The sequence below is a fragment of the Ictidomys tridecemlineatus genome, chromosome 1 (genome assembly GCF_052094955.1).
Source record: "Ictidomys tridecemlineatus isolate mIctTri1 chromosome 1, mIctTri1.hap1, whole genome shotgun sequence".
Classification (NCBI taxonomy): domain Eukaryota; kingdom Metazoa; phylum Chordata; class Mammalia; order Rodentia; family Sciuridae; genus Ictidomys; species Ictidomys tridecemlineatus.
The window spans coordinates 227,934,759-227,956,933 of NC_135477.1; the positions used below are offsets into that span (position 1 = coordinate 227,934,759).

Here is a 22,175-nt window from a genome sequence, read left to right on the forward strand (position 1 = left end):
AAGCCAGTAGAAGCCCAAGTAATCTAGGTGCCACCCCAGCTTCTTTCTTCTCCTCCCCAATCCTCCAGATCCTTCCACTTCAGCCACCTCCATCCTATTACAACCAACCAAGATGCCAACTAAGAATCCTATATCCAGCAAAACTAAGCTTCAGATTTGAAAATAAAATAAAAATCTTCCATGATAAACAAGAGTTAAAAGAATTTGCAACTCGAAAGCCTGCACTACAGAACACTCTCAACAAAATATTCCACGAAGATGAAATGAAGAAAAAAAAAAAGTAAAATCAGCAAAGGGAGGAACTACTACACTAAAGGAATAGTAAATCAGAGGGGAAACTAATTCAAATTAAAAACTAGAAATAAATCTAAATCACCAGAATACAAATCACATCTCAATAATAACCTTGAACATTAATGGCCTAAACTCATCAATCTAAAGACACAAGCTGGCAGATTAAATCAAAAAACAATACCAAATGGTATGCTGTCTCCCAGAGACTCACCTCATAGGCAAAGACATTTACAGATTGAAGGTTCAAGGATGGGAAAAAACGTATCACTCACATGGATCATGTAAATCAGCAGAGGTTTCTATCCTCAGATAAAGTGAACTTTAAAGTATAAGTTAATCAGAAGGGACAAAGAAGGACATATCATACTATTTAAGGGAAACATACATCAACAAGACATAACAATTGTAAATATTTATGTCCCAAAGAATGGAGCATATATGTACATCAAAGAAAGCCTTCTCAATTTCAAAAATCAAATAGACAACAACACAACAATACTGGGCCAATTTAACATGCCTCTGTCGCCACCAAACAAAAACTAAATAAAAAAGCTATAGAAGTAAAAAATACAATTGATAATTTAGACTTAATAGACATATATAGAATATTTCATCCATCAATGACTGAATATACTTTCTTCTCAGCAGCATGCAGATCTTTCTTTAATAAAGACCATGTTATTTAAGCTATTGCATATACTGGCATAAAATTGTAATATTACCTTAATATATTTTTAGTATCTGTAGGGTTATTTTGATAGGTCCCTTTCCATTGGTAATAATTTTTGTGTTTTCTTTTTATTTTTTAAATTTTTTAGTATTTATTTTTCAGTTTTCGGCAGACACATCATCTTTGTTTGTATGTGTGCTGAGGATAGAACCCGGGCCGCTTGCATGCCAGGTGAGCGTGATACCACTTGAGCCACATCCCTAGCCCAATTTTTGTGTTCTTACTTTTTCCTTGATTAGACGTCTTTATTTTTTATCAAATTTTAACTGTATTATTTCTTCTCTATTTCATATACTTCTGCTTCTACTCTTATTTTTTCCTTCCTTCTACATAATTTGAAATAATTTGATTGTTATTCTAGCTTCTTTCTGATACAAATACTTTGTTATAAATGCTCATCTGAGTACTGTTTCATCTCAGAAATCCTGTTATTTTAAGCTTTTATTATCACTTAGTTCAAAGCACTTTTTGTTTACTTTTCTTGTGTTTTATTTCTTGACCTGTGAGATATTTGTAAGTGTGCCATTTAATTTTGAAATAGTTGACATGTGGAGTTCCATATACCTTAAAGTAATTGATTTCTTTCTTTCTTTTCTTTTTTTTTTTTTTTTGAAGTTGTTGATGGACCTTTATTTTATTTATTTATATGTAGTGCTGAGAATTAAACCCAGTGTTTCACATATTCGAGGCAAACACTCTACCATCGAGCCACAACACCAACCTGATTTCTTTTTTTAATCTTTATTTTTTTAATTTTTTAATTGTAGATGGACACAATACGTTTATTTTACTTATTTGTTTTTATGTGATGCTGAGGATTGAACTCAGTGCCTCACATGTGCTAGGCAAGCACTCTACCCCTGAGCCCCAGCCCCAGCCCAAGGTGATTTATTTCTAATGTAATAAATCATGCAGGAAATACAGTCTTCATGATTTCAAATTCTTTTAAAAAAAAAGTAATGGAAATGCTTTTACATTGATTGTATTGGATACATGTCAAAACTGATCAAATTGTATACTTCAAATATGTGCATTTTATTGTACTTAATTTTTACCTTAATAGAGCTATAGGGGAAAAAAACTAAAAAAAAAATCCTTCATTCAAATGCTTAGACAATAAAATTCAATTTCCAATGCATAGTCTAGAAAGTTTTTCAAGATATGGTTCTTGATTTATTTCTAGTCTCATTTCTGATCTCCTCTGATCCCACCTGTCCCCCGCTCAGCCCCTATATTTGAGAGATATCAAAATAATTGAAAGCTCTATGCTGCCATGCAGTTTCATGGTTCTATGTTTTGGTACATGGCATTCCCTCTGCATGGGATGTTCTCCTCAACCTATTTCCCACAGAAAATGCAAAACTATATCTCTATATAAAGATTTCCTGGACTCCCTAAGTCCATGGGGCTCCACAGTATTTTGTGCTTCTGTCAGTTGATAGTTACAGCTTAACTTCTTGTATGTGTATCTTTGTGTTCCTGCCTAGGGCTGGGAGTGCAGCTCAGTGGTAGAGCACTTGCATCGCATGTATGAGGCTCTGAGTTTGATTCCCAGCACCCCGCACACAAAAAGTGTGGCCCCTCTGTGTACCGCCGGTCTAGATGATGAGAGTAATGAGGGCAGAGGTGATATTTTAGTCATCTCTATCTCTAAACAGGGCCTGGCACATCAGAGGTACCCAATCCATGTGTATAGAATTGATGGATAAATGAATTAAGACAGGTTTTATTTGTTGCTGAGTCCAAAAAATATTTTAAATCCTTGCCTTTCAAGAGTTGAATTTCATTCTTCTTCTTATTTCAATCATCTGATGGTTGAAGTTCTACCTGTTTTTAAAATCCAGCTTTCATTCTTAACCTTTTCCCCACTTCCTTTCAGTTCCCTTTCCTTCATATCTCTCCCTGATATCCCAAGCAGAATTCAGCTCTTCCTCTGCAATGTCCTCATGATGCTTTTGTTTTCCTCCAACATCTTCAAACTCTATCTACTGTCTGAGCTACTGGTGTGAATCCTTATTCTCTCTAGTATAATATGGGTTTCCTTGGGGCCAGGTTCTCTGTCTTATCCATTTCAGGATTTAGGGCACCCAATACCCAAGAGGAGTCCACAAATGCTGGCTGAATTGACTTGAATTGTACAGATATTTTTAAAGGTGGCATGAATCCCAGAAGACACAGAAATAGATATTTCTCTCATAAACATTATTTTTTGTTGTTGTTGTTTAAAAAGAAACACCACAAATAATGGTTTCTGATTTAAAAAAAAAAAAAAAGAAAAGGCAAAAACTTAAAAATAACCAATCAAAAGAAAAAAATAACTTTCAAATGTTTTCTCCTTAAACAAGAGTGGGTGTGTTATAAGTGTCCCTAACCAGAGCATCTCCGACTGGAAAATTCCTGAAACAATGTGGGTTTGATGTGATGCCCCATTATTTTTTCCAGGGTGTTCTAAAGTTCCCAGTGAAGCACACCACAAACGCAGTGGACATTCCTAAGAGGCTATTTGAGTTGACAGTATCAGAATATTTACAGACCAGCATTGCTCCAGCCCAGAGACAATAAAAACAACAGGATTATGGTTTTCCCTTGGAAGGCTGCCAAAGCTAAAATGATCATGCTAAGAATGAAGAAACTTCATCTTCCCTATTTTTTTATTTTTAGGGTATGATATATTGGTAGCCTTCTGCAGAATTTGCTTTATTTTACAATATGAGAAATAATCCCTGATCCATTTTCAAAATCTTTTCTGCATTCCCCAATTCCTCTGAACAGTTCTGCAAAAATACAGGCCCATGTACTTCCCTTAGCCTTTCTCCCTAGTCTTTGCCTTATTTATGTCCAAATCCCCCAAGGGAGACAAAATCAGCACTAGTGAGCAGTGAATTAAATCCCACCTCTAAGACACTACAGGGTTAGCATTTACCCCTGATTCCAAGGCATCCCTAGTCTCTTTCCCCCAAAAAAACAGAGACATGGCTAAATATCTAGCTTTGAAGGAAAGTTCTGAGTTCTGCTTCAATTATGCAATTTATTATGCAGTTTCTTCTTCCCAACATAAAATGTCCTTTCACACTGAGTAGTGCCAGTATGCAGTGTCTCTAACTGAAATGACTTGCTTTTGGCTTATTCAAGCTCCAGCCTGTCCTGAAACATCACGTTCTTGATGTGTTCTTTTCTCTCCTCACCCATAGTTAACTGCTTCTTCCTCAGCTCTTCCTCATCAACTCCCACCTTGATGATATGAACTAGGTTTAGCTTCTCTAAAACTGACATATCCTGTTTCATATCCTCAGTATTTCCCATGGTTTAGTACAAATGAGGATATGGTAGGTGACAAATAAATATTAGTAAAAACAAGCCAAAAAGAACTAAAACAGTTCTAGAATGTAAACCACAAATTAATAGCAAGCATTCTAGCAATTTGTTCACTGAAACAGTGATGTATTGCAAAAGTTATTTTTATTAAGCACTTATTATACATCAGATATTGTGTTAAACACGTATGCTATTGATTTAATCAATATAACAAACCCTGTAAGATAGATATTAAAATTCTCACTGTGCTGAAAAAGTAACTAAAGTTTGGAAAGTTGAGGAATTCATCCAAACCAGAGAGCTAATGAATCATGGATCTGGCATGAGACCCAGGTCCCTCTGAGTCTACTGGCAGCCTCCATTTGGTATACAGTGGAACTGAATCCTCTAAGGACAGACTATTGTCATAAAGTTCAGCTTTAGCTTGGGTATGGCATAAATCAGCCATAGTACCAAAGGCATGCAAAAGAATCAGAAAGAAAGATTCTTTGTTCAAAGCACTCTGCATTTTAATAAACCACCAAGGCCGATGAACAATAGTGATAGTAAATACATAAATTCATTTTCCCTTTATTCCCAACTTTGTAATGGACTTGTTATCTCCCCTGTAGTTATTCAAACTGACTTGCTGAAACTGTAGGTGACCTTATGTGGTTGAATGGCAAACTACCCAGTTAAAGCCCAAGAGTTCCAAATATCTCTCAATAAAAGTTACAAACAAATAAAAATACGTAAACTAATTGGTATATATGTACATACTGTGGAAGAAACAAGATAAATCTTAAGTTAGAACTACAAGTTAAGCCATCTTGTAATAGAATATCTATTGAAATTGAGCAGACTGTACAAGAAAGTAAAAGATGATAAGCTGATTTCACTCATGCATATGAACGGCAAAATGTAAAGCAAAATACTATGAAGCCCAATCTAGCAATGTATTTATAAACATAGGACCTAGTAAAATTTCTCCCAAGAATGCTTACATGGATTAACAACTGCAAGTGTGTAAGTTTAACTCAATTCATAAATTGTTTGAAGGGAAATAACAAAAGATTATCTGAGCAGATTCAAAAAAATTGTAATAAAATTTTACATACCTCTTATTTATAAAAATAATACAAACTAGGGCATGCCTGTAATCCCAGCCTCTCAGAAGGCTGAAGCAGGAGGATTGTAAGTTGGAGCTCATCCTGAGCAACTGGTGAGACCCTATCTCAAAATAAAATTTAAAAAGGGGCTTGGCATGTAGCTCAGTGGTAGAGTACTTGCCTAGCATGTGTGAGACTCTAAATTCCATCCCCAGCACTGGGAAAATATAGATATAAAATCAATATCTGTATCTAAATATCTATATATCTATATGTCTATATCTCTATCTATCAATCTATCTATATATCACATTAGGTGTAATGGGAACTTGTTCAACTTAATTAAAGCTATTTGCCAAAAACCTATAGTAAGCATCTTTTTAAATGGTGAAATCTTAGAAACATTCTCTATAAAGTCAGGAAGAAGACAAAAATGCCTGTGAACACTGATTCTATTCAATATTTTTGGAGCTGATAGTCAATGAAAGAAGACAATAACTAAATATTGAAAAGAGATAACATTATTCTCATTTGCAGACAAAGATTTTGAAAACCCTAGAGAGTCAAAAACTATAATAAACCATTAGAGCTAATAATTAAGTTCAACCAGTGCTTACTGGAAACAAGATAAATGTGCAAATTCCATAATATTTGTATTCACTAATAGTAATCTGATAATAAGGAAATTTAGCTATAAAACATGTCCCAGTTACACAAATGGCAATAAAATTCATAAAGTACCTGAGTAGAAACTTTGTGGTGGCCTGGGGGATAGAAGTTCAGTAGATTAAACAAAGGAAGACTCCTTTTTGACATTTCCATTGGTAAGCTGAAGCAGGAAGTACTTAACAATGTCCCACTATTGCATATAATGCACCAATAAATTTTTTAAAAAGTTGTTAGGAAGATAGATTATGAGAGTATACAGAGAGAAATTACAGGGAAGAAAACATTCCTCCAAAATTCCAAACCACATTTAGAGAGGTCAGGGATAGGCCCTGGAATGGATCACAAACAGGACCACTTGGTGGTACCCTGAAGATGTTATTCTAGAATCACCATCTCACAGGCAATCTAAACATCGATCCCCGTGGCTGGATACTTGTTAGAGTGGTGATATGTCACTGGCATGCTAATGTCTTCAGCTATTTGATAATATTGTTTCCCAAGGGAAAAGCTAAACAAAAACTGGTTGGAATGAGTAAACATGCAAATTATCCAGACTCCAAATGTGTCATTTCAAAAACAAAATGAAAAAAAAGACTGCAAAACATGGAGGAGTCTTTTAGAAAGGAGGGATTTTTATGGGAAGTTAAGACCAGCTTCAGTAATGCCACCATAGTCCACTGAAGAAACACTATAGGTTACTGTAGATGTAGTGAAATGTTGACAGCACCTGCATAAATTTAATCCTGGAGCAGCAAGAACTGCTCTCTGTGGGAACTGAGGGGAAGAGAGAAAGCAGATCTTTTGCAACTACTAAGTAGCAAAGGAGCTATGGGGCGGGGGGGGGAATGTGGCTATCAGGAACAAAATTAAAAGCTACCAGCAACATTCCAGGAGAGCAAAATGCAGTTGGGAAGGATGAGGTTGAAAAGCAACCAGCAACAGATTGTGAAACTGAGTAGATCTGTAGATACCATCAGGAAAATCTCAGGACAAAATCCAGCAATAGGGGAGCTGACTGGCACTGAGTGTCTGGAGACTGGTGCTTTGCCCTTCAGAACAGGCTTGTTGTTAGGTCGTTAAACATTGCACAGTAGCTCAGAACCTGGAATAAAAGTCTTTTTTCTTTTTGCCCCAGGTGGCCCTGATCTCCTGGACTCAGGTGATCCTTCATCAGCCTTCTGAGTAGCTGGCACTGTGGACATCTGCCAATACACTGGCTGAAAGGAGTTTTTTCCTAATGTCAGTCTTCCTTCGGGCCAGCCCATCAAGCACACCTTTTTTCACACTGATCTTCCTTCCACGCTGCTGAGGAAATGCCTCCCCTCTGCCAAAAACAAATGGCAATTTGCTTAGTTGAGCTTCGGGCACTTTCTGGTGTCCTCTGCCTTCTTATTTCTGCATGTCCTGAAGCCAAAGTAACCTGAGTCTCCAAGCAGATTGGCTGATGATAACCCGAGTACTCCTGTGATAACCCGAGTACTCCTGTGATAACCCGAGTACTCCTGTGATAACCCGAGTACTCCCTGGGACTTCTAGGAGTCCAAAATGGAGGGACCTGCTAGGTCATTTTGCCAAGGTCTCGGCTTGGCACCAGAATCACGGGCCACCACACACCTTTGCAGGTTCAAACAGCAATTCTTTATTCCCGCTCTCACACCGCCTCCACACAGGTCCAGGGACAATCGCGTTCTGCCGTCTGCCCGCACAATTCACCTACTCCACGAGGCTATCTCCAAATCCCATTTTAATCTCACGAGAACTCAACGGGAACAAGCAGCAGGAACACCCTAATCCCAGCAATAATCTATAACCTCCAACTTCCCTAAAACCCATTATTTTAAACTGGCAACGCCTTAAACTCAAGGAGCCGGTTACTTCCTCAAACCTGATCAGCTCTAAACCCGGATCCGCCTTGGTCCTTGAGCAAGGTCACCTTATTAAAGCATGCATGCAATGTCCCATCGAATGTCCTCTAAGCAGCATGGGGTACGCATGGCAAGGAAATTTCGATGTGTCATTCCTACTTGGTAATGGCCCTCAGCATCATTTAATCTCTCACTCTGTATTTGAGAAAACAAATCCAGAAAGGTAAAGTCACCAGATTACTTTGTGTCTTTCCACTAACTCCAACCAAGCAGCTCAACAGAATAAATGAACAACCAAAACAAATATGGGAGGACTTAAAAGCCAAAACTAAGGGAGAAAACAGCTTAACTCAAAAGAAAATTTTGAAAGATGCAAATATTTTCTTTAGTTCAAGGTCACATTCTATTACTTGCTCATTAGGAGAATAATTTAGAAAAAAAAAATTGTCTCCTCACTGAAATTGTGATACGTTTTGTGATTAGAAAAAAATACTTGATTTAAATATAAATGATCGCTTCATTTTGTGCCGCAGGTACTCAGCATGCTCTTAGGCCAAATCATATCTTAGCACTGTACCTCATACCACACAGTGTTCATCAATCACATAAGGGCACCATTAAACGGTTTGTTGTTAATCTTTTCAAAGAACAGATCTTGTACTTCTCCATTTTCAAACCCAGTTATTTCTCACACCTGGGCATTACACCTTCCCCTATACTTCCTCCCCATCCAGACCCATTCACCCCAGGTAATTTGTCTACCCACACTCATTTTCCTGCCCTGAAAACTCAGCACACATACCGCCAGCACACAGGCATTCCCCAAAGATAAGCTTGGCTTGCTTACTTATGGTTGTAGTCCGTCTTAATGAGAGTCTGTAATAGTTACCTACAATAAATACTCAATAAGGAGGGTGAACATAGAATTCACCATCCAAATCACACACTTCTGAGAGGAGGATGGGGTGCTATTAACAATCACACTGGGACCCTGGGTATAAACCAGGGCTGTCCTGACAACCTGGGACATGAGTGTGCCCTCACAATAAGAGAGGCAGCGTTACTGTAGGCTGCTCACCATCTTTACTAAACTCTCTTCCCCTTTCCCCTTCTCCCTCACAGATAGGAATGGCTCTAAGGCATGGTTTTGGCCAATGAGACCTTAGTGAAGAGTTTCTGAAAAGTGTGCCTCCCTGTGAAAGGGGGATGTTTGGGGCTAGCAGAGCTCCTTTCCATTTCTTCCAGTGTGGCATTTGTCTGAAGGTGCTGTAGCCACCTAAATATCACCCAGTGATCCATATGAGGGCGAAAGTCAGGATGGCAAACTAGGAAGAGGGGAAGAAACGAGGTCTTGGTTGGCAGCTAAAACAAAGCTTTCATTTTCCTATCCTGACACCTTTTTCTGCCAGAAAAACAAACTTTTACTAAGCAGGAAGATTATTTTGGTACTAGCAGCCAAAAGCATATTTAACTTAGAATAATTATCACTATTTTATTCCAGTTGGTTTATACATATTTTCTTTACTCCTTAGGATAGACATAGAAAGTGCTTGCTCTTTTTTCAGATGAAGAAACTGAACTTCAGAAGGACTTGTTAACTTTTCCAGAGTTGCACAGACAATGAATGTCTGAGTTTGATTTCAAGCCTAGGCCTGGCCTGCCTGTCCTCAGAGCAGATGCCTCAAACCCAGCAGGTGCTGCTTCACATAGTCTCCCAAGCCAGAGCCATGTGAGTCATGGGGAATTCCTGTTGCACACAGGTTGCTAGAAAGCAAAAGGATGAAAAAATAGAGCATTTTCTCTGCTACTTCCTTGCCCTCACATCCATCCTAAGCAATGTGAGGTTGCTACTCATTTATTACACTATAGAATTCTCCTCCAATAGCAAGATAGATGGTCACTGCAGAAAACATTATTTTTAAGCACCTGCCTACGTTTATGCTTAATGAACCACTCTTCAGGTACAATTTAGATATGACTCAATCTACGGTGAGTGAGGCAAGATAGATAGATACATAAAGAGATAATTTAAATATAATAAAAACACAAAATAATAAGGTACAAATCACTAGAGGTAGGCTTAGAAAGTGTGGATGTCCAAAAGAGGACACCTGGAAGGAGATGAGTCCTGAGTAATTGGTAGATTGTGATGGAGCTCACACTGAAAGACTTGGAGATGCAAGTCAAGAAGTAGACAGTAAATTTTTTAAATGTAGCCCTGAATTTGAGACAATAAAAAGTGGGGAAAAATCTGTGCCTGTGTGTTCTTCAGGAGTTCGAGGGTTGGGATTGTGGCTGGGATTGTGGCTCAGTGGTAGAGTGCTTGCCTAGCATGTGTGAAGAACTGGGTTTGATCCTCAGCACCATATTTAAAAAAAAAAAAAAGGAATTGTGTCCATCTACAGCTAAAAATATATATAAAAAAAGAGTTAGTGCTATCGATAATGTCTGAGGGGTATTTTGGGTAAACTAGAAGTTTAGAAAAGTTTAAAAGCCTTTTTGAAAACTTTCATAATAATAATTATTATTAGCCAAGAATGGAACCAATATTTTATTTCTAAATATTAATATCTGTTCTGTAGGCAACTTTCACCCCCCCAAATCCAGCATTAAACAAAAAAAAATCACCAATTAGCGACTCTCACTAAGTATCCTAGCAGTGAAACAAGAGTCACCTAGCTGAGCACTGCTATATTGCAACATTTAATGCTTTTGCATCCCGTTTCCTATAGATGTTAGCCAATTCAGTTGTTTCAGAGCTTTGAAAGTCTTTGCTCTTCTTTACAGAGTCATCACCAAAACACACAGGGTGGTTTTCACATGGCTTTGATGTACTATACAGAAAGGACTCTTGAGGAAATAGGAATTCAGGCCAGAAAGAAGTACTTTTATTCACTTCCAGAATCCCTCAATCCAAAACCAGTCACCTAGCCCATACTCTTCCCAAGAGCTCCTCTGGTTCCTGGGGAAATGGTTCATTCTGCAGCATGAGCAATATGACAGAACACAAACCCACGAACACGAATCCATCCCCACGTTTCTCCATCCCCACAGTGTTAAGCATCATGCATCTTCACTGAGGAGGATCGAGGCTTGATTTTTAAAACTCTGGAAACCTTGCTAATGGCTGTGTCTGGCCACACAGAAGTGTGAGTGTGTGAGTGAAGCACAGTGATGACTTTCATGGATTGAGGAGGAGTCAAATCAGATCAGATCTCCAAGGAAGAACCTGGGAAGACGAAAGCAGCCCACGCTCCCAAGAGGTGTTCACACAGTCAAGGCTTCTCTCTTGACTTCCCAACCTCACCTATGCCGCCCTGAGGTCCCAAGGAAACCCCAAAGTATTAGGTCCACATTCCACTGGTCTCTTGCACAGGTGGAGGTGCTGGTCCCACCAAGTCACACCTGCGTCTCCCTTTCTAATTCTTGCCCTTGCCTCCCCCACACTCCTCCACCACTGTTCACACTGGTATTGCTTCTCCCTGTCCTAGTTCACACTTTTCATGTGCCTTCTTCAGAATGCTTTGATTGTATAGAGAAAGATGGGACCCGTCTTAGCAGGGTGGCACATGCCTGTAATCCCAGCAACTTGGGAGGCTGAGAGGCAGGAGAATGGCAAGCTCAAGACCAGCCGCAGCAATTTAGTGAGACACTGTCTCAAAATTAAAAATTTTAAAAAGGGCTAGGGATGTAGCTCAAAGACTTGACTTGGCTTTCAGGGGGCTTGTCACCTTATTCAAAACCAAAGGTCCAGAAGGAAGAGTTGACTTCACAGTCCAATCAGTATTTACTGAGAATCTAATTAATAAGATCTGTGTTAGAACTGACACAGAAAACCAGCACACCATACAGAAGAATACTAAATGTTCAATAGTCTGAAAAGAACTAGAAACAGAAAGTTACATGGAGAAAGCAACAAATCAAACTGTATATGCAACATCCTATTTTTTTTTTTATGTACTAAGAAACAACCCTCTAAAATGTTAACTAGGGTGATCTCTCTAGCTAAAATTATCAATGAGACTAGATGTAGAATTACAGGTGATTCTTTCTTCCTTTTAAATAATACTATTAACAGTATTTTTTTGGGTTAGAGCTTTACAAGAATTGACTTATTTCATTCTCGCAACAACCCTACAAGGTAGATGTTATAATTAAGCCCCAGCAAGGTAAAGTGTAAGGAGGTCATATAGCCTGCCCAAGTTCACTGCTACAGTTTGGATCCAGAATGCTCCCTAAAAGTGTATGTATTAAAAGCTTATTCTCCAAAGTGGTGCTATTAGAAGGTGGTTAAAATTTTTTAAATAGGTGAGACCTAAAGGGGTGCTCTGGTCATTTGGGGGTGTGGACTTGAAGGGGATATTGGAACCCTGACCCCTTTCCTCCTCTTTTTCACTTTCCAGCCGTGAAGCGAGCTGTTTGACTCCACCGTGCACTGTCACCATGATAGGCTGCTTTGTCACAGATCCTTAAGCAAAGGAGCCAACCAATCATTGACAGAAATCTAAAACTGTGAGATAAAAAAAAAAGCATTTCTTCACTATACATTAATTATCCCAGGTATTTTGTTACAGTAATAGAAAGCTAATGCAATCACATAGTAGGTAAATCATAAATAGGATCCAAACCCAGCAAGTTGGTTCCAGAATTAAAGCTTGACCACTCTTCTTGCTGCCTCTGGAATATATACTGTGTGATGATACATGTTATAATATGCTTTATGATAAAATATAACGTTTATTTACAATAAAGAAAGAAGGATTTTACTTTTGCAATACTGGGGATTGAACCCATGGGCACTCTACCAATGAGCTACATCCACAGAATTTTTTATTTTGAGAGAAGGTCTCACTAAGTTGCCCACACTGGTCTTAAAATTGCAATCTCCCTGTTTCAACCTCCTGAGTAGCTGAGATTACAGGCACGTGCTACTGCACCTGACCAAAAAAGGAAAAAAAAAAAGAATTTTAAAAGAGAAACGTAAGACAAGGTAGCCAAGGAGAGAGAGAGGAGACAGTGAGAAAGGGAATATTTCAAAGGGAATCAGGAGTAGGGAGGGTGTGGCTCAATGGTAGAGGGTTTTGTGTAGCATGCATGAGGCTTTGTGTTCTATCACTAGCATCCTAAAAGATGTCAGAGGAGACAAAGGAGGTCACTGCATTCCTCCTGAGTAACTGTGATCCACACTTAACATCTCTGAATTTGTTTTCTGAAAAATGAAAGGGTGAGCAAATCTATGTTCTAGAGAAATATTTACTTGACAAGAGACCAAGAGCTGGCATAAAAGTTCATGTCATATGCATCATCATTTCAGGGTTGGCCATTATGTTAATAATCAATCTACAGCAAATTTGCTGCCTTTGTGCCTTGATATATGTATAATCAACATGTTCCATAAAAAATGCTCTACTAGTAAGGCTAAGGGTATGATTCCTGTATGAATGAGAATAAAGATAATTTTCTTTAGTGACCAAAAACAAACAACCAACCAAAAATGGTGAAAAAGCAGAATCAGAATGCAAAATGGTCTGGCAGCCTTCCTGATTCCAAAGGGAAGCAAAAAAAAAAAAAAAAAAGTCATTCAAACTTAAAAAGTCCTCAGTGGATGCAGTCAACAATAATCAACATGTGAAATGGACATGTAACCAACAATTGGAACAGCTTGCCAAAAGTGCCTATCTGTAATTCCCCAGAACTGAAGGACATGAATTTTTAGGTTGAAAGGATTTACCAGGTAAATTAAAACAATCCACATGTCTGTGAAATTTCATAAAACAATAAGAGAAGTTTTCAGAGAGAAAAAATAGATTGCATGCAAAGTGTTAAAAATTAGAATGGCATTGAACTTTTCGGCAACAGTGGAAGCCAGAAATTGATGATGAATCAATGCCATCAGAAATTTGTAGGAATTAACTTCTAATTAGAGTCTTTGGTAAAGCATCAAGGAAGTGTGAGTATAAAAACATTTCAAACATGTGCAGTCTCAAAAATGTACTTCTCATGATCCTTTCTATTTTTTTTTTTTTTTTTTTTTTTTAGGATACCAGGGATTGAACCCAGGGGCACTTAACCAGTGAGCTTCATCCCCAGCTCCCCACCCCCGTTTGTGTGTGTGTGTTTGTGTGGTGCTGGGGATTAAACCCAGGGTGTTGTGCATGCCAGGCAAGCACTCTACCAACTGAGCTATATCCCCAGCCCCTCCCCCACTTTAAAAAAATATATTTTATTTATAGACAAGAGTTTGGTGAGTTGCTTAAGGCCTCCCTAAATTGCTCAGTCAGACTTTAAACTCTTGATTGTCCTGCCTCAGCCTCCTGAGCCACTAGGATTATCATAATTCTTTCTTAAGGAGCTACCAGAGTAGGTGCTCTATTAAATAGGGAATAAACCAAGAAAATGAAAAATAAGAGAATAGGAAATCCACACAGAAGGGAAGAGGAGAGAAATCTCAGAATACCAATGTTCATCAGGGCTGGAAGAGAAATGGTTCAGCTTACAGGACTGAGGGCTCCTTTTAGGAGGGCTGGGAAGGAACTAATGGTTATCTGATTAATTTGATTGTAAGGAAAAGATGAAGGAGAGGTGTCGTATAAAGGCTTTAGAATATTTGGGAATAAAGTTTCTAAAAATTAAGCAAATGAAAAAAAATTTTTCCAAAGAGTTGTACAAAATGAGAAATATGATCATAGTTTACAACTTTGACCTGCAGTAGACAATATTTATGGTCATAACAATGTAAGTTGAATATAGATTTAATTTGATTTGTGATATATTTATGAGATGCTGAAGGACTGAGAATTTTTCTGTGGTCTGTGTAAGTACTTGTTCCTGTAGCTATTTCTCCTCCCCATTCCACTATGTGACTTTAGCCCCTAATTTTTCCTCCCATCCCTCTGTATAAAATCCAAATTACTCAAACAATGGCTTGTAACCTGCAAGAATAGGTTACAAGAATAATTCTAAGAGCAATCTTGAACTACTTGTATCTGAAACCAATTGAACTTAGTTGAACTTTGGCTGCTCTCGGTAAAGTCCTATGAAGCTTTTAGTCCTCTTTCTCCAAGACAGATGTTCTGAGTTTTCTCACACCCATCTCATATATATATATATATATATATATATATATATATATATATATATATATATATATAAAATAGATCTTTATTTTATTTATTTACATGCAGGGCTGAGAATCAAACCCACTGCCTCAAACATGCCAGGCAAGAATACTACCACTGAGCCCCAGCCCCAGCCCCACACCCATCATATTTAAATAAAGAGCTTTGAGTTCTTTTTTTCCTATTTGTATCCCTTTAATGTCTATCTAATTGCTCTGGCTAGAGTTTCAAGGACTATGTTGAATAGGAGTGGTAAGAGAGGGCATCCCTGTCTTGTTCCAGTTCTTAAAGGGAATGCCTCCAATTTTTCTCCATGTAGAATAATGTTGGCCTTGGGCTTAGCACAGATAGCTTTTACAATGTTGAGGTATATTCCTACTATCTCAAGTTTTTCTAGTGTTCCAAACATGAAAGGGTGTTGTATTTTACCAAATGCTTTTTTCTGTATGTATTGAGATGATCATATGATTTTTATCTTTAAGTCTATTGATGTGATGAATTATGTTTATTGATTTCCTTATGTTGAACCAACCTCGCATCCCTGGGATGAATCCCACTTGATCATGGTGCACTATTTTTTAATATGTTTTTGAATGCAATTTGCCAAAATTTCATTGAGAGTTTTTGCATCTATGTTCATCAAGGTTATTGGTCTAAAGTTTTCTTTCTTTGATGTGTCTTTGTCTGGCTTAGGTATCAAGGTGACAACTAGCCTCACAGAATGAGTTTAGGATTCCCTCCTTTTCTATTTCATGGAATAATTGAGGCATATAGGTATTAATTCTTCTTTATAGGTATTAATTCTTCTTGTAGAACTTGGATGAGAATACGTCTGGTACTGGGCTTTTCTTGGTTGGTAGGCTTTTGATTGCATCTTCTACTTCATTTCTCAAAATAGATCTGTATAAATATTGTGTATGTCTTCCTGATTCAGTTTGGGCAGCTCATATTTCTCTAGAAATTTGTCAGTGTCTTCGATATTTTCTATTTTATTGGAGTATAAATTTTCAAAATAGCTTCTAATTATATTCTGTATTTCCATTGTATCTGTCGTGATATTTCCTTTTTCATCACAAATTTTAGTAATTTGAGTTTTCTCTCCCCTTCTTTTCATTAGGGTGGCTAAGGACTTATCAATTTTATTTATTTTTTCAAAGAATCAGCTTTTTGTCCATTGAGAAAAAAGCTTTGTCAGTTTTTTCAATTGTTTCTTTTGTTTTGATTTCATTGATTTCAGCCCTGATTTTCATTATTTCCTTTCTTCTACTACTTTTGGTGGTGAGGATGTGGAGAAAAAGGTACACTCATACACTGCTGGTGGCACTGCAAATTAATGCAACCATTATGGAAAGCAGCATGGAGATTCCTTAGAAAACTTAGAATGGAACCACCATTTGACCCAGCTATCCCACTCCCTGGTCTATACCCAAAGGAGCATACTATAATGATGCAGCCACATCAATGTTTACAGCAGCTCAATTCACAATAGCTAAACTGTGGAACCAACCGGTTGATGCCCTTCAACAGATGAATGGATAAAGAAACTGTGGTTCATATACTCAGCATTAAAAGAGAATAAAATTATGGCATTTGCAGGTAAATGGATGGAGTTGGAATATATCATGGTAAGAGAAATAAGCCAGTCACAAAAAACTAAAGGCTGACTGTTCTCTCTGATAAGTGGATGCTGACCCATAAGAGGAGGGTCAGGGGGAGAATGGAGAAACTTTGAATGGGCAAAGGGGAAGGAATGAAGGGCATAGAAAAGATGGTGGAATGAGATGGACAACATTACCCTAGGTACATGTATGACTGCACATGTGGTGTCTTTGGAAGACCGCATTGTATCTCTGTAATGATACACAACTGCAGAGAAATGAAAAGTTGTGCTCCATTTGAGTACAATGAATCAAAATGCATTCTGCTATCATGTATAACAAATAAGAAATAGAAAATAAAAAATAAAGAAATAAAGAGCTTTGCAAATGGGGATCTAGTTGATTTTCTTCCATAAATTATACTACAAAAAATGAAGTAAGGTAGTTACGTCATCATCTATGATAAGTTAGTAGATTTTATCTAACTAATTTATAGGAACTCAGCTCAGAAATTGGGTGAATGCAAAGAATTGTGGTTCTTTAAAGACACCAATATTTGCTGATGCAAGTGTTTGAAATGGTACCACTGCTTGTCCTTAATTAAGTTTTCCTAACTAAAAACCTAAGGTTAAACAAGACATAAAGTAGGCTGGGATTGTAGCTAAGTGGAAGGGCTCCTGCCTAGCCTGTGTGAGGCACTGGGTTCCTTTCTCAGCACCACATATAAATAAACAAAATTAAGTCCATCGACAGCTAAAAAATGATAAAAAATAAGACATAAAGTGCTCTATGGCCTATCCATAGTTTTCACTGGGTAATTTAGATTTCATACAAACCATCCTTTATTTTAAGAGTAGTTTGTTTATTAGAGAAAAAAAAAAAAAAGCACACACCTCAAACCAAATCTCCAAGCCATATTTTTTCCTAACACAGAAGGAGGCCTCTCTGGAGGTATTTCCAGACTTACCACTTAACAGTGGTGCAGCCAAAAATAAACCCATGTGGACTTTCCTAAGCAAATTCAACAGCACACCAACTACTACTTCATGGAGAGCTGGCTTTGCTTTTTCCCAAATAGCCTCTCAGAGGACCCCCACCCACATTCCATCTCCTAATTAGAAAGCTAATTAGGATTCCAATTTTAAATGCTAAATGGAGAGGGCGATCTGGTAGCAGGCCAGGATTCCCTGAACATCAAAAGCTCTCCTCTGTCCTGTTAGTGCAGTGAGTGTGGGAAGAGAGCTGGGGCCACAGGGACCTTTGGGCCATTTGACTTGCTGAGGGGCAGTGTTTACTCTCATTTGTCTGAGACAGAAGATGTGTTGAACAAACTGTAAACTCTGAAAAAAAACAACAAAAAAATTAAAAACCACCAAAAACATGCCTTGGCATTTAGGTACTTTAAGGAAAAGAAAGAAGTATCTTTTTTGTAAACCCAATTATTATCATGGTGACATAAGGGGCCGTAAGGAGTTCCCCTCAAGAATGGTTCCTAGTTTCAGCCAGGCAGCTTCTCAATAGTGTGGGGCGACTTCTTCAGTTACCATGACAACCAAAATTAGAAGGGCTTTTGCAACACTAACAGAAACCATCTTTTGAAGCGCTTCTGTGAATCACATTGAATGCTGATGATGCAAGCTTGTGCGATACATATTTTTCAAATATTTTTTTAAAAAACCCTGTTACCATAAACAAATATTCGCTTTAGAGTCCCATTTGAAATCTTGGAACAAAAAATTTCGGCTGGTTTTGTTTGTTTCCCTTTTGGATTCCCGTGGCCTGGAGTGCAAACGCGATTTGTTTAATATCCAAACTTGTTTGCATTACACGGCTGAGAGCTTAGAATATGATTCATTCGCTCTTATTTTGAAACGGGGTGAGGAATGGGGTGGGGGAGGGTGGGTCTAACATAGAGCCCTCTTGTCCATTAAACTCTGGGAGGACGCAAACGCGGAGACCGAGAAAGGGGGAGAGTGGGGCTTGAATGGGAATGGGGGTGCGGGAAGAAAAGAGGGGGAGAGGGGAAGAGGAAAGGAGCTAAGGGGGGAAAAAGTACAGAGGGCTGAATCTTGGTTGCGCTAAAAGCATCTTTAGCGATTGCCTTGACCTCTCCATCTGCCCAGATAGCATGCGGAAGCTCATCAGAAATCGGCTTTTTAAAAACCCCATTGGGATTCTTTCTTGGTGGCATCGCCAGTCCTCGATGTCCTACAATTCCTGGAGGGCTATTCGGGAAGATAGTAGAGGCTCCTCCTAACTTTGCTCGGTCTTCCAGAAGAAGCACCTTTCTCTAGGGAGAGTCGTGATGCCGGGTGTGGCAGGAGCGATGTCCACCTCCAGCCTGGCTTGCGCCCGTGGGGAGGTCACACAGGTCCCCAGACCTGTTACAAACTAACGGATTTGCGGGTGCGCACGGTCAGCTGTGCCAGCACCGCACAGTCAGCGGTGCTCAGACGCGCAGACAGACAAGGGCGCCTTATAGGACTGGGGCACAGACCCGCGAGCACGCCCTCTCCTCTTGCGCGCTGATCCATCCGAGGGAGGAGGAATGAGGACGCCCCAAGGAGCGCCCAACCTTCTCCTGACCCCACTTCACTGCCACACTAGTCCCCAACGTGTGTCTCTCTTTCTCTTAGAGGTCTCGGGGAGGAGAGGTGTCCCCAGTGCAGCCAGCCAGGTCTGCAGCCGGGCAGACAGGCGGGCAGGGGTAGGGGGACTGGCGACGAGCCCGCCGCCCCTCGCTTACCTCAGTCTGGAGGCCGGCTACCTGGCTTTGCTGCGCGGTGCCGGGCTAGGAGCGCAGGGTGGCCGGTGCTGGGGCAGGGACGGGTGCGCAGGGGTGTCCCAGCGCGCGGGCGTCGCGGTGGCGCGCGAGGCTCCGCGAGCTGTCAGGGGCGGCCAACTTGACACACTCAGCCCAGCAAACCGCGCCTATTGGCCCCAGCTGGGCCGCGGGGACCGAAGCCCCCCTCAGCGTTTCCCGAAGGACCAATCCCGAGCTAGGGGCCGGCCCAGGGACGGGTAAAGGAGGGCCGGCCGGGCGCCGGGACGCGGGCCTGGACCTGGCAGGCGGGTTTCTATGGCAGCCAGGAGGGAGGGGCGGGAAAGAGGAGGGCGTGCGGCGCAGGGACACCCATTGCAGACGCTCCGGGAGGGGATTCGGGCCTGCTGTAGAGAGGATTCCTCCTAGAGGGTGAATGGGAAGGGGCATAGCAGCCGGAGGGTTGACAAAGGTCGTATCAATTTAACGTGAGCGGAGCCGCGCGTCAGCTCCAGAGCGAGGCTTTTGGTGTCTTTGGAAGACCGCAACACGGTAATCCTCCCAACCGATGGGGAGTTTCTGGCAAAGTATTGTGACAGCTTCTACGGGTGAGTCTGGCAAGGTTTAGTCTCTGCAGAAATACTAATGCCACCCCTCTGCCTGGCTTCCTGGCATACATGGGGCCTGGGCCTCGTGGTGCCACTTTGGAGTCTCCCTAAAACCTTGCCTACTCCCAGCTGTGATCCTCTAATATTAGGTGCCAAATATTATTTTTCCAGTTTACAAACAAGGAAACAAGTCGCTGCACTGAGTGTAGAGCTGGGAATTCAATTCACAGAATGCTAAGCGTAGAAGGTATTTATTGACGTGTAAGCCCTCTATTTTACAGTGGAGGAGCTGAGTTCAAAGAGGTCAGTTGATTTGGCAAGAGTCACACAGCTAGTTAGGGCAGAGCCAGGAGTAGACACCCTAAGTTATAGCTCTGTGAGCAATCTTTCCACTTCCTCATGCTACCTATCCTGTATTCATCATTTCCAGGGCAATATGTACAAGAACAAAAATGAGGAGGAGAAAAATAACCTGTCCAAAATTCTTTTATGGTAGAAATTGAGGGATATACAAAGATGATGATGATGATGGCGGCTACTTGTTAGGCATTGTTTTACAAAAATCAGTTCATTAGGTACTCACAATATCTATGATTTAGGTTCTGTTATTACCATCCTGTTTTGACAGATGAGGAAACTGAGGCCTAAAGAGGTCATATGACTTGCTCAAGGTCACACAGCTGTAGAATGCTGGTGCAGGGACAGAAGCCCAGGTCATGTGACTCTAGAGATGGTCCTCATCCTTGCTACACATCTCTGCTACCTCTCTGTGTGATGATTACAGGGGTCAGGAACAGGCAGGGCAAGGAATAAAACCTTGGACAGCTCCATGCACTGGCCATTGGCAGGAAAACCAAAAGAACTTTAAACAATTGCTTCCTTGGTTTATGACAATAATTATGTAGGATAAGTATTCTCTATGAGAAATATTTGTTTTTAAGGAAAAGACAAGAGTTATTTTTAAAAGAATAATTTTTAAAATAGTACATGCCCATTTTCTTTATAAAGGCAATAAAATACAATGCAAAATATTGCATTTTTAAAAAGACATGGAATACCCCTTGAATCCTACAACATGACAATACACAGGATAAAATTCTATAGGGAAATTGCCTAGAAACCAAGAACCTCAAAAAATCCCAATTTGATGTCGTCTCTGTGCACTGGCTTTCACATAATGCCCACAAAAAACAAGGAAAAATTAAAACTGCATTAGAAATCATGTCTCCTGAAGTCAATTTGCCAGACCTGGTTTCAGGATCCTGCCCCTGCACGTTTACCTTTTCTGCTACATTCTAGGTAATGACTTCAGATCTATTTTCTGTTTCACTAATTCTCCCCAAAGCTGTTTAACCTCTATGTTACCTTTATAAACCTTGAGAATGCAACTATAACTAACAAACCCAGAGGTGGGAGTATGAATGGGCCAGTTTCAGCATTTTCACAGGTTGGGATAATTGATAGTTTAAAATGGAATCGCTTATTTACAACTAGTGTTTACTAAAATCCTTTTTCCTTAACTTTACAGGAACCTTTTAGGAACTAATATTTCCTGTGATGAAGAAACATTTATCTGAAATTTATTCTGCTTTCTTTCTTCTTTCTGTTAAATTCTAGCAAAATTAAACAGAAAGAATTAAAACTAGCATGGTAGTCCTGTTTGTAAAATCAGTCTCTCTCTCTCTCTCTCTCTCTCTCTCTCTCTCTCTCTCTCTCTCTCTCTCTCTCTCTCTCTCTCTCTCTCTCTCTCTCTCTCTCTCTCTCTCTCTAGTGTGTGTGTGTGTGTGTGTAGATAGATATCTGGAATGACATACATCTAATGTTAATAATAGTTATTTCTGATTAATGGATTTTGTGTGCTTTTTTAAACTTACTTATTCTAAACTAAGTAATTCTTTACTTTAGCAGATCTAATTTAACAACAACAAAAGGAAAATGAAAAAAAGGTTGCAAAATTTAGTGACTTGAGTGAGGGGCCACTACCTCTCCCTCTGCCACTCAGCTTAAATTCTATTGATATTCTGAGTTTTTTTGTTTGTTTGTTGTTTTTGTGGTACTGGAGTGTGAATCCAGGGATGCTCTATTTCTGAGCTACATCAGTCCCCAGTCCTTTTAATTTTTTTTGTTTT

At 39.5% G+C, this 22,175-nt stretch overlaps 1 protein-coding gene and 1 long non-coding RNA gene across 3 annotated transcripts in view; one reads left to right on the top strand and one right to left on the bottom strand.

Annotated features, from left to right (window-relative positions):
- The window catches only part of Nim1k (NIM1 serine/threonine protein kinase), a 59,461-nt gene extending 39,874 nt beyond the window's left edge, over positions 1-19,587 (bottom strand). For both annotated transcript variants that reach the window (XM_040273488.2, XM_005319663.5), the window contains exon 1: positions 19,424-19,587. The gene's annotated coding sequence lies outside the window, so the exon portion shown is untranslated. The remainder of the gene's footprint in view (positions 1-19,423) is intronic.
- LOC120885762 (uncharacterized) lies at positions 19,488-21,691 on the top strand. The gene is made up of 2 exons (XR_005728470.2): positions 19,488-20,046; positions 21,575-21,691. It is a non-coding gene; the product is annotated as an uncharacterized LOC120885762 (long non-coding RNA).
- Positions 21,692-22,175: the final 484 nt, after the last annotated feature.